This window comes from Ursus maritimus, assembly GCF_017311325.1.
Source record: "Ursus maritimus isolate PB19 chromosome X unlocalized genomic scaffold, ASM1731132v1 scaffold_X1, whole genome shotgun sequence".
Taxonomy (NCBI): domain Eukaryota; kingdom Metazoa; phylum Chordata; class Mammalia; order Carnivora; family Ursidae; genus Ursus; species Ursus maritimus.
In genome coordinates, this window is record NW_024423319.1 from 81,126,776 (window position 1) to 81,140,285 (window position 13,510).

Genomic DNA, 13,510 nt, shown 5'->3' on the forward strand with positions numbered 1-13,510 from the left:
GATGTGAGACAGGAATCCATCAAAATCTTAGAGGAGAACATAGGCAGCAACCTCTACGACATTGGCCAAAGCAACCTTTTTCATGACACATCTCCAAAGGCAAGAGAAACAAAAGATAAAATGAACTTGTGGGGCTTCATCAAGATAAAAATCTTCTGCACAGCCAAGGAAACAGTCAGAAAAACTAAGAGGAAGCCCATGGAATGGGAGAATATATTTGCAAATGATACTACAGATAAAAGACTAGTATCCAAGATCTACAAAGATCTTCTCGAACTCAATACCCGAGAAACAAATAAACAAATCATAAAATGGGCAGAAGATATGAACAGACACTTTTCCAATGATGACATACAAATGGCTAACAGACACATGAAAAAATGATCAAAATCATTAGCCATCAAGGAAATTCAAATCAAACCCACATTGAGATACCACCTTATGCCAGTTAGAATGGCAAAAATTGACAAGGCAAGAAACAACAATTGCTGGAGAGGATGTGGAGAAAGGGGATCCCTCCTACATTGTTGGTGGGAATGCAAGTTGGTACAGTCACTCTGGAAATCAGTGTGGAAGTCCCTTAAAAAGTTAAAAATTGAGCTACGCTAAGACCCAGCCATTGCACTACTGGGTATTTACTCCAAGGATACAGATGTAGTGAAGAGAAGGGCCATATGCACCCCAATGTTCATAGTAGCATTGTCCACAATAGCTAAATCGTGGAAGGAACCGAGATGCCCTTCAACAGATGACTGGATTAGGAAGTTGTGGTCCATATATACAATGGAATATTACTCAGGTATCAAAAAGAACAAGTTCTCAACATTTGGTGCAACATGGACGGCACTAGAGGAGATAATGCTAAGTGAAATAAGTCAAGCAGAGAAAGACAATTATCATAGGATTTCTCTCATCTATGGAACATAAGAACTAGGAAGATCGGTAGTAGAAGAAAGCGATAAAGAAAGGGGGGTAATCAGAAGGGGCAATGAAGCATGAGAGACTATGGACTCTGAGAAACAAACTGAGGGCTTCAGAGGGGAGGGTGTTGGGGGAATGGGATAGGCTCATGATGTGTAATAAGGAGGGCACGTATTGGATGGTGCACTGGGTTTTATACGCAACTAATGAATGATTGAACTTTACATTAAAAACCAGGGATGTACTGTATGGTGACTAACATAATATAATAATAAAAAAAGAAAATATGCATGTTATGATCTCCATATTTTTGTACTTGTTGAGGGCTGATTTGTGACCCGGTATGTGATCTATTCTGGAGAATGTTCCATGTGCATTCAAAAAGAATGTATCTGTTGCTTTAGAATGAAATGTTCTGAATATACTTGTTAAGTCCATCTGGTCCAATGTGGCATTCAAAGCCATTTTTTCCTTGTTGATTTTCTCCTGAGAAGATCTGTGCATTTCTGTAAGTACGGTGTTAAAGTCCCCTACTATTATATTATTATCAATGAATTTCTTTAAGTTTGTTATTAATTTATTTATACATTTGTGTGATCCCAAGTTGGGGGCATAGATATTTACAACTGTTAAATCTTCTTGATGGATAGACCCCTTCATTATGATATAATGCCCTTCTTCATCTCTTGTTACAGTCTTTGTTTTAAAAATCTCATTTGTCTGCTATATGTATGGCTACTCTGGCTTTCTTTGACATCTATTAGCATGATAGATGGTTCTCCATCCCCTCACTTTCAATCTGCAGGTGTCTTTAGGTCTGCAATGAATCTCCTGTACGCAACATATAGATGGGCCTTGTTTTCTTATCCATTCCAATACCCCATGTCTTTTTAAAAAATTCTTTATTTAACTTCAATTTAGTTAACATATCCTGTATTATTAGTTACTGGGATAGAATTTAGTGATTCATCAGTTGCATGTAACACCCAATGCTCATTACATCAAGTGCCCACCTTAATGACCATAACCCAGTTACCCCTTCCCCCCACCCACCTCCCCTCCAGCATACTCAGTTTGTTTCCTAGAGTTCAGCATCTCTTATGGTTTGCCTTCTTCTCTGTTTTCATCTAATTTTATTTTTCCTTCTCTTCCACTATGTTCATCTGCTTTGTTTCTTAAATTCTATATATGAGTGAAATCATATGGTATTTGTCTTTCTCCGACCCTATGTTTTTGATCGGAGAATTTAGTCCATTTACATTCAGAGTGATTATTGATAGATATTAATTTAGTGCCATTGTGTTACATGTAAATTAGTGTTTCTGGTGTTGTTCTCTATTCCTTTCAAGTCTTTGTTGCTTTTGGTCTTTCTTTCCCACTCAAGGAGTCCCTTTAATATTTCTTGCAGGGCTGGTTTAGTGGTCACAAACTCCTTTAGTTTTTGTTTGTCTGGGAAATCCTTTATCTCTCCTATTCTGAATGACAGCCTTGCTGGATAAAATATTCTTGACTGCATAGTTTTCACATTCAGCACATTGAATATATCCTGCCAGTATCTTCTATCCTGTCAAGTTTCTGTGGACAGATCTGCTGTGAACCTGAGTTGTCTTCTCTTGTAGGTTCCCCTTGCTGCTTTCAGGATTCTTTTGTTGTCTCTGTATTTTGTGAATTTGACTATACTATGTCTTGGTATCAGCTGGGTTTTGTTGAATTTGATGGGAGTTCTCTGTGCCTCTTGGATTTCAATGTGTGTTTCCTTCCCCAGATTAGGGAAGTTTTCAGCTATAATTTACTCAAATAAACCTTCTGCCCCCTTTTCCCTCTCTTCCTCTTCTGGGACTCCTATGATACTAATGTTAGTACACTTTAAGGAGTTGCTGATTTCCTTAAGTCTACATTCGTGACCCAATACTTTTCTTTCCCTCTTCCTTTCAGCTTCATTATTTTCCATAATTTTATCTTCTATATCACTGATTCATTCCTCTGCTTTGTCCATCTTCATTACCATTGCAACCAGTCAGTTTTGTATCTTGGTTATAGCATTTTTTTTTATTTTGGCCTGACTAGTTTTTAGTCTTTTATCTCTGTAATAAAGGATTTTCCAGTGTCTCCTATGTTTTTCTCAAACCCAGCTAGTATCCTTATGATTGTTGTTTTAAATTCTGGTTCAAGCATCTTACTTACAGCTGTTTTGATCAAATCCCTGGCTGTGATTTCTTCCTGTTCTTTCTTTTGGGGTGAATTCCTCCATCTTGTCATTTTGTCTAGGTCACTGTTTTTTTAGTGTATGTATTAGGAAAGCCTGTTATATTCTTGCTCCTGAGATTAATGGCTATATTAAGAAGAAGTCCTATACTGTCTGGGGTCTGGTGCTTCAGGGAATGTTTCAGAGTGTGCACTCTGCTGTTGTGTTTTGGCTGTTCCTCCCCTCAGGTCAGTCCTCTGAAGAATTTCTCCTTGCCCACAGTGAAGAGTGTTTGAACCTTGTCCACTCTGTGGGAAGTTTTAACTATGTGTATTTTGGTCTGCTTGTTAAAAGAAGCTAGATCCTATTTCCCCTAGAGCTGAAACTTTGCAGCATTCTGTGATCAATAGACTTGGTGTATTCAAGGGGTTGGTGCTCATCTTCTGGAGGATGGCCCTGCTATGCTGTTTCTCAATCAGGCTTTCCCTTCTAAAGATGCCACCTGCAGGGCACAGTGGGGTGGGACTTGGTGTAAGTGTCTCCAACCTCCACTGAAGTTTATCAATGCTGATGGGAAAGGAGAAAATGGCCTTGGCTTGCTCTCTCACCCCGAGTGGGGAATTCATGCCCACCACTCTTCAGGAAGCCCTCACACAAGAGCAAACAATCTCCCCTCTTGTGTCTCTGGTTTCCATCAAATCCCTGCCTTCACCCTATTTCCAAGCTGTCTGCCTCCCAGGAGGCATAATACTCCTGTGTTTTATCGCAGGTGCATGGCTGGGTTTCAAAACTCCAAATTTCCAGTGCAGACCTGCACTTATCCTCTGGGGGAGGGTCTTGCTGCTGTGGCTGGTGCCAGTTTGTCCCAGAAAAGCAGTTGCAAGACTGAGAAGTTGTTCAGAGTTTAAGATAAAGTGCAGCAAAAAGCCAGCAACAAGGTTTGCTGCCCTCAGCAGGTGTCTCTCTTCCTATGCTAATGAACAGGGCAGCACATTGTTGCCCAGCTCTTTTGTCCCCAGAGAGCCTTGCCATCTCTCCCAAGTGCACTTCAAGAAGAACTGTTTCTCCCCTTTTGGCCCAGGAGATCCTTATACCACACTGTCCACTCCTTGGCCTCCACCTCCTTCCCCACTAAGCCTGCCAGGTACAACCCTGGCAATGGTAGGGACTTCTAAAACTTCAGACTTTGAGCCCCTCTCCTTTCCCAGTCAATGGTTTTGGGAAAGAGTTTTTCTTGCATAAACCCCTGCATGCTGCTTTCTCTCTCTCTCCCTCTTTCCCTCTCTCTCTCTCTCCTCTTTCCATGATCAGGGCTCCCTCCCCTCCACAGCACCTGCAATTCTTTTCTCCCCCTAATCAACTCTCTGCAGCTCCTACCTTCCACAATGTGGCCATTTTTCTCCCTCTATATATACACTTTGTTCTCTCAGTCCTCAGATCAATTTCTTGGTTGTTCAGAATGCTTTGATATTTATCTGGCTGCGTTCAATGGACGAGGCAAGTGTAGGGTCCCCCTACTATTTCAACATCTTAACTCTTCCTTCCCACTGCATTTCTATTACTGTCATTTTGTAAAAGATTTTTTTATTGAAATATAATTAATATACAATGTTATATTAACTTTAGGTATATAATATAATGATGCAACAATTCTATACATTATTCAGTGCTCATCAGTATAAGTGTACTCTTAATCCCCTTCACTTATTTCACACATCCCCCCACCCACTTCCTCTCACATAACCACCAGTTTGTTCTTTATATTAAGAGTCTGTTTTTTGGTCTCTTTTTTGTTTGTTTTGTTTCTTAAATTTCAGATATGAGTGAAATCATACGGTATTTTTCTTCTCTGAATGACTTATTTTGTTTAGCATTATATTCCCTAAATCCGTCTCTGTTGTTGCAAATGGCAAGCTTTCATTCTTTTTATGGCTGAATAATATTCCATGTATCCATTTATCCATTGACAGTGTCCTTTATAAAAGGTTTTCGTATCTTGTAGGGAGCCTACCTCTCCCCGTTATTGCTCAGCTTTTTCAGAACATTCTTTGATGTTATTGCCTGTTTATTTTCTCAGTAATATTTTAGAAGTCATCCAGAAGAATAAAGACTGGAACACAAGCCCAGGGCTTTCTTCTATATTCTTCTTCCCTTAGGTGCTCAATAAGCATTTGTTAATTGAATAAAAGAGAAAAGAAATTCACAGCATGGCGTTTGATTGCTGAAAGATGTCAAAGTATAAACAAGTTTATATCTGCTTTCCCACACCACTGACACTTCCAAAAGACACTTAGAATTTAGGTAATTTACTTGAGAAATGATGCTCTGCTGTTGAAAGAATATTATTTGCTCATGAAACTCAAGAAATATTTTTTGAGCACCTACTATGTCCCAAACATTGTTCCAGACATGAGGGTAGAGCAAATGAACAAGACACAAATAAAATAAAAAATGAATATATTATATACACCAAATAAATACATATATAAAAATAAATAACAAAATTGGGACTCCTGGGGGGCTCAGTCTGTTAAGCATCTGACTCTTGATTTCAGTTCAGGTCATGATCTCAGGGTTGTGAGATTAAGTGAGCCCTGCATCAGGCTCCATGCTGAGCATGAAGCCTGCTTCAGATTCTCTCTCTCCTTCTCCCTCTGCCCTTCCTCCTACTTGCACTCTAAGTCTCTCTCTCAAAAAAAAAAACAAAGCCTAAAATAAATATATAAGAAATAAACAAATAACTATATAAAATAAATAATAAATACAAAATATAACATCAGTTTGATAATACATGCTCTAAAGTAAAATAAATTAAGAGAAGGACATAGGGAGCAACTGGGGTGGGGATAACACTAAAAGGGACAAAAAAGTCTTCTTTGAGGCATTACCTTTGAGCTAAAATCTGAATGGTGAGAAGAGGCAGGCATGGGAAGAGCATTTTAGTCAGAGGGAACAGGAAGCATAAATATTCTTAGTCAGGAATAACCTCTATGCTCAAAGAAGAAAAAGATAGATATTGTGATTAGAGTTTCATGGACAAGAGAGAGACTAGTAGCAGATGTTGTTTAGGTCTGGGTTCCTCTTTGGCCCACAAACTCCCTTAGTGCGCAGCTTCTCCATGGTAAACTTGTTGGGCTTGAGTGAAGAAGGTCCTGGGGGAAGGGCTGACTTTTTCTCATATTCGTAAATGATCCAAGCCACATTACATGACAAGTGTCATGACTAGCCCTTTCAGGCTAATGTTTGCAAGTCGTCATCTGGTGGAGTTATTGACTTGGAACTATCAGGCCTACAGTCCAAGAGCTTTTCCTATGCTTTAGGAGAGGTAGAATCCAGAGTTGCTCTTTAAGAGGAGTGGGATTTCACCTCTACCCCAATTGTTTCTTTGAGCTAGATAAAGGAAAATGGAACTAGTAGTAACTGTTGTGTTCAGAGTGACTGGTTATCAGCTACCCTTAGTCTTTGAGAAGTCTTCAGATCTCAGAGTTGGTTCCCTCCCTATCAAAAGAGAAATCTCCCACATAAGAGCATTATGCAAACAAGTAAATATCTTCCATTAGTAAAAAAAAAAAATGCAATGCAAGTATCTACAAAAATTCTATTTGTGAAACTCTATTAGAACACAACTCAGTAGAACCTGCATTCAGATATACCAGTTGGCACTACGAGCACACTGCTTCAGAGTTTATAAAACACTTCCAATCCCATTACAATAAATCCATGAGATAGAGAGCATTTGCCTCTGTATTGCTCAGAATATAATAGGTTATTCTGAGGTAACAAACAATCCCAGAATTTCAGTGACTTTACACCAATGAAAGTATGTATTTTTACTTATTCTATGTATTTATTTGCTGGTCAGTAGAAGACTCTGGTCCATGTCATCTTCACACAGAAACCCAAGGAAATAGAAGTACTACCATTTGAAATGTTGTCTAGTAGCAGGGGCAAGAAAGGACAGAGAATCACACGATCTCTTAAATCCTTCCACCCTAAAGTGACACACATCACTTCTGCTCATATTGCATTGGTGAGAGGAAGTCAGTGAGCCATATTGAACTTTAAGATGACAAAGAAGTATAATATTCCTGTATTACTGAATGTAGAAAAGAAATGAAGAGTAATGAACAGTAGTAATTTCCATCACAGCCTCATATTATAACTAAGAAAGCTAAGACTCAGAGGAACGACATGTTGCAGGAAGCAGTTTGGAATTGTGGACCAAACTTGCAATAAATGATTTTTGGCTATTGTTACTAAGAGACAGAATTGCTTTTGGTTGAAGGAAGATTCTCAGAGGTTGAGAATATGAGAATATAGGCTTTGAAGCCAGACAGTCTTGGGTTCAAACCCCAAATTGTGCCACTTATTAGCAGAGTACTTTAAATAGGTGGCATCACTTCTCTAAGCTTCCATTTCCTCATGTATAAAATGGGGATGAAGAGTTAAAAGGAAAATCTTTCAGGGTTGATTGATGATTTGAGTTTACTGGAGTTAATGTGAATAAAGTGCCTGAGCCCAAACTCAGTTATTCTAACCCCAGATTTACTCCCTTTGCCTGTCCTAGGTATGCCAAAATGTGGAAATACCATGGAGCAATTCCTAGTTCAATTCTTGTCTGGCTTTTAATTTCCCATTGTGACATGTGAATAGGTGAGAGGATGAGAAAGGAAAAGGAAAACTTGAGATAAGAAGAAAGGTCATTTTTACCACGAGTTCAGAAATGCTTTTGTATACCCTGTTCCTTCTTTTTACAATGCCCTCTCCTGTCTCCTTTGTCCAGTCGACACCTACTTATCCATCAAGACTTAGGTCAATTTAACCATTTTTCTGGGAAGTGCTCTCAGAGTTTCTCATGCTGAATTTAATGCCCCTTCTCTAAACCCATTGTCCCCAAACACTTCATGCCTAGGTCTATCTTAATAACGTAATGCCTTGTGTTTGGCATACAAGTGCTTAATAAATGTGTATCCAAGGAATGAATGTGATCGTTGCACAACATACAAGTACTTTGTTGTTTTTTTCTGTCTAGCCTAATTTCTCTCTATCCATCCCCTTATCCTGCTCCACTTATCCCCAACCCACCACCCCAAAACACACACTTGCTGTTCCAGAAATACTACACTGTTTATAGACTTTGGAATCCCTCAAACTCTCTAGGTCTCCATCTTTGCATGTATGGTTTCCTCTGCATGGCATGTTTTCTTACCACCTTGCAACCTCTTAATCATCTTTTAGCAAAAGCTGAAGGTGTATGTATATATATAGTTTGGAGCATGGGCTCTGAAACCAGGCTGCCTGATTTTAAATTCCAGCTCTGGTTATTAGCTATGCGACCTCAGGCAAACTATCTAACTTCTCTGGGTTTCTACTTCCCCATGTATAAAATAGAGCTAATAAAAATACCTACTTAATAGGATGTTATGGAGATTAAATGAATTAATACATTTAAATTGTTTATAAGCGTAGCTTGTACATAGTAACCTCTATATAAGCATTTGCTGTTATTATTTAAATCATAGCACAAACACTACCTCCTTTGTCTAAACTGGGGTCACAAATGGGTAGCTTGTAGGCTACGTTTTATTAGGACCACATGGTATTTACATTTTTTTTATTACAATACCCTCCAGTTTAGTACAAACTCCAGTACTCCCTGTATCCACCTGTTTGATTCATTTGCTTGGTCCTAGAAGCTTTGGGTTTGCAATCTTAAGTAAGCACTTCTCTTTTCTCACTCCCTCAGACAGAGTTCTACAGGCTCAGTGCCTACCTGCATTAAAGCAATTCTACTGCCTTCTGATTGTTTTCTTTTTTTAAGATTTTATTTATTTGAGAGAGAGACAGAGAGAGAGAGAGAGCACACAAGCAGGGGGAGAAGCAGAGGGAGAGGAAGAAGCAGGCTCACTGCAGAGCAAGGAGCCCAATGCGGGGTTTGATCCCAGGACCCTGGAATCATGACTGGAGCTGAAGACAGAGGCTTAACTGACTGAGCCACCCAGGCATCCCTGTTTTCTTATTTGAGTCTTTACTGTGGGCCTTTTGAATATAAGGACAGTGATCTCAGTATTGCTAGTACCTAGAATGGCACCTTACACAAAGTGCTCAAAAATACTTTTTGAATAACTTACTGAATGAATGAAATGAAATGAAATGAAATAAATGAAATGAAATGAATATTTGAGATATCCCCTACTGTCAATTAATAACAGGCCTGTGGAGAGGGCTTTTCTAGCAGGCAAGCCTAAACTTTAGAAGCCAACTACAGAGAGCTTTCTGTTCCTGGTTGGGAGATTTAAAGAGTTCTCTTTAACCCCTTTCTTCCAAGGCCACATCTTCTCTGAGAGTCATTAATGGGATCAAACTAATGGGGCTAAGCTACAAAGGCAAAAGAAGGAAAATACAGCATGACTCCCTTTGCCTTTGTATGTAATTTGGAAGTTGTCAGGATAAGACTTGAAGTCTCCTAAAAGGAAAAGGCATGCCTCGTTTTTTGAAGATAACAAGATCAAGGTTTGCACAAAATTGTCCCAAAACTATATTCCATCTTTAGAAGTGACAAATTGTTTCTTCTAAGTTAAGAAAACGGGAGTGTGTTCATATGTCAATTGGTTAGGACCCTAGGCTGTGTAACAGGGCACAAGTTTAAAGGGAGAGCAGGCTTCTTAGATTTCCTCTACTCTGTTCTTGGCAAATGTACCTTTGAATAGGTGAACACACATCTGGGAGTAGTAGGAATGGATATCGTGCATCCCTGGCAGCAACAATGTGATCCAGTGGAAAGATCACCAGGTTTGGAGTCAGACAAAGCTGGGTTGGAGTCTATGACAAAGGGACTTTTAGATGGCAGCAATAATAACCATTTTATGGTATCCATGTCCCTGTGTAATCCCTTCCCCTTGAGTAGGGATATAACCTATAATGTGCTCCTAACCAGTAGAATATGGCAAATGTAATGGGATGTCACTGTCATGATTACATTATGTTATATATGACACAATCTTGCTAGCAGACTCACTCCCTCTCCCCTTGCTGGCTTTGAAGAACAAGCTGCCATGAGTCCTACAACCACAAGGAACTGAATGCTACCAACAATCACATGAGTGTAGAAGCAGATTGTTCCTTAGTTGAGCCTCCAGATGAGAACCCAGCCCTGACCAACACACTGATTGCAGCCTTGCAAGACCCAAAGCAGAGGACTTATCTAAACAATGTCCAGACTTCTGACAAAAGAAATTGAGAGATAAGAAATATGTGGTGTTACAAGCAGCTAAGTTTGTGGTAATTTGTTGTGCAGCATAGAAAACTAATACACAGTCCTAGCTCCACTACTCACTGGCGGTGTGACTCTAAGCATGGGCCTTTCCTTCTCTTTGCCCCAATTTGCTCATTTATAAAATAGGAAATGACGGCCATGCAAATTCTTGCCCTGCCTCCCTTTCAGGGTTACTTTAGAATCCATGAGTGTGGAAGCTCTTTGTAAATCATGAAGCATTGTACAAATGTGAAGAATAACTGTTATTTTTCTTTCCAGACTCCCCAGGGCCTGGCAGCTCAACCAAGTGGCTTTGGAGAAAGAGAAGATGGGACAACCAAAAAACACCGATGGCTTTAAAACTGACACTGGCTTGACGGACCCATGTTGGAACGTATGATTTTAGGAAGAACAATCCCTGCAAGCAGATTGAAACATCTCAAGCTGTTTGGAAGACATTCTGACTAGATTCTTAAGGTGTCTGACTCCTTTGGTCTCAGACTACCCAGCAGCCCAGTGCAACATCACATCCCTTTTCTCTCTACCCAGCTTCCAAATACTCACTTTACAGAAGTCAGCTCCAAAAGCCATTGTCCGATCCTCATTACTCCTGGGCCACTCACTGCCCAAGGCCATGGGCATTATATGATGACTTACAGCTCCTACCAGGTAGAGCAGAAGGCTGCTGAAAACTGAGGAAGTGTTGAGATTCTTTCAAAACAGACCAGAGTTCATATGGCCACTCCCAGGTCTCTCTTGTGACCATGAGCTATGGAAACAAGTTTGCTGTGTGCTAGGGGCACTAGGCCACACATACAGTTTGATCACCTAGCCTGTTCTTCCTTGAAATAGCAGAAATGTAAGTATTGGGCAGCCACCTATTTGGAGACTCTGCTCGAATCCCATTCTGCTACATAGCTTGGCATAGTGCATGGCATTCAAAGTTCTATATGATCTGACCCCTGCCTACCTCTTCTCAGTCCTTCTTCCAGACATCTTTGGGCTCTTCCCTAAACACTGGTTTAGGGCCTTCCCTTAGTCATTGGCACTGCATCATAGAACAGAGAAACTACCACCACCACCACCAGCAACAATGATAATTAATAATAATAATAATAATATCTAAAACGTATGTGCTGGGCAACTTTCTAAGTTTATTGCATATATTAATGCATTCAGTCATCACCATGACAATCCTATTACGAGTACTGATATTATCATATCATTTTACGGATGAGGATTGTATTACGATTTGAACCCATATATGTTGAGTATGAAAACTATGCTTTTAATCATCAAGCTATGCTTTGTTTTGGCTTACTTCTTTATCTCTTCCTATGTGTTACTTATGAGCAGCAGTTTTATGCCCAGGGCCTAGTACAGTGCTTGGCTCATAATAGTGCTTAATAAATGTTTATTGGGTGAGTGAAAAAAATATGCAGTGAAAAGAGCACAGAATTTGGAATCAGAAAGCCTAGTGTCCAGCCTAGTATCTACCATCTGACAATTCTTGTGGCGTTTAGTGAGTGAGTCAACCTTTCTAAGCCCAAATAGCGTATATACTATTTATATGTGTGGGCTCTGGAGCCATGCTGCCTATGCTCTAAATAAGGCACCACCACTGTTTTTTTTTTTTACAAGTGTCAATAAATACTACATTTAATTATGTTCCCTTTAAAATCTATACTTAAGGTGTATATCATTCAACTCCTTGGGTAATCATGAAGTTTTCTTCAAATATAACAACAAAAGAATTACAACATTTCTTCAATTTCATCATATAGGCACAGTATGGAAGACCCCTTCTTCAGCACAGACATCCTCAGGAGCTTGGAGTTCAGCAGGTACAGGGCATCACTGCATCTGGGCTCACAGGTCAGCCAGTCTGTCAGTCCTCAGGTTAAGTTTCAGTAGGCTCCTGCACACCGGGTACCTGGCTAGGCCTGGAGCACTGGGGGGCTGCAGGTGGGAAGGGCCGGCCATGCCGCGTGGCTGAGCACATCAGTACAGTGAAGGACACGAGGCATCAGAGCATGTCTGGTGGGTCTGAGGACCTACCACTTCCCACGTGAGCAGGTGCCAGAGCACCGCAAAGTCAGTGGGTGGATCTATGACCTTGGGCAAATCTCTTATCTTTTCTGGGCCTTAGTTTCCTAATCTAAAATTAGGATAATTGTAATAAAGTTACAGGGCTGCTGTGAGGGAAATATGAGTTAATGCAGGCATACCTCATTTTATTGCACTTTGCAAATATTGTGGGTTTTTTTTTACAAATTGAAGGTTTTTTGGCAACTCTGCTTTGAACAAGTCTATTTGCATCATTTTTCCAATAGCATTTGCTCATTTTATGTCTCTGTATAATATTTTGGTAATTCTCACAATATTTCAAAGTTTTTCATTATTATTATATTTCTATGGTGATCTGTAATTAGTTATCTTTGATGTTACTATTGTAATCATTTTGGGATGCCATGAACCACACCCATATAAAACTGCAAATTTAATCCATAAGTGTGTGTTTTCTGACTGCTCTGCCAACTGGCTGCCCACCACCCCCACCTCAGCCCTATCTCTCTCCCTTTACTCAGGCCTCCCTATTCCCTGAGGCACAACAATATTGAAATTAGGCCAAATAATAACCCTACCATGGCCTCCAAGTGTTCAAGTGAGAGGAAGAGTCACATGTCTCACTTTATATCAAAACTTAGCAGTTATTAAGCTTAGTGAGGAAGACATGTTGAAAGCTGAGATAGGCTGAAAGCTAAACTGCTTGTGCCAAACAGCCAAGTTATGAATGCAAAGGAAAAGTTCTTGAAAGAATTTAAAAGTGCTACTCCAGTGAATACATGAATGATAAGAAAATGAAACAGACTGATTGCTAATATGGAGAAAGTTTCAGGAGTTTTGATAGATCAAATCAACCACAATCGTCCCTTAAGTGAAGGCCTAATCCAGAGCAAGGCCCTAACTCTCTTCAATTCTGTGAAAGCTGAGAGAGGTGAGGAAGCTGCAGAAGAAAAGTTTGAAGCTAGCAGAGGCTGGTTCGTGAGATTTAGGGAAAGAAGCCATCTCTATAACAGAAAAATAAGGTGAAGCAGCAAGTTCTGATATAGAAGCAACAAGGTATACAGAAGATCTAGCTAAGATAA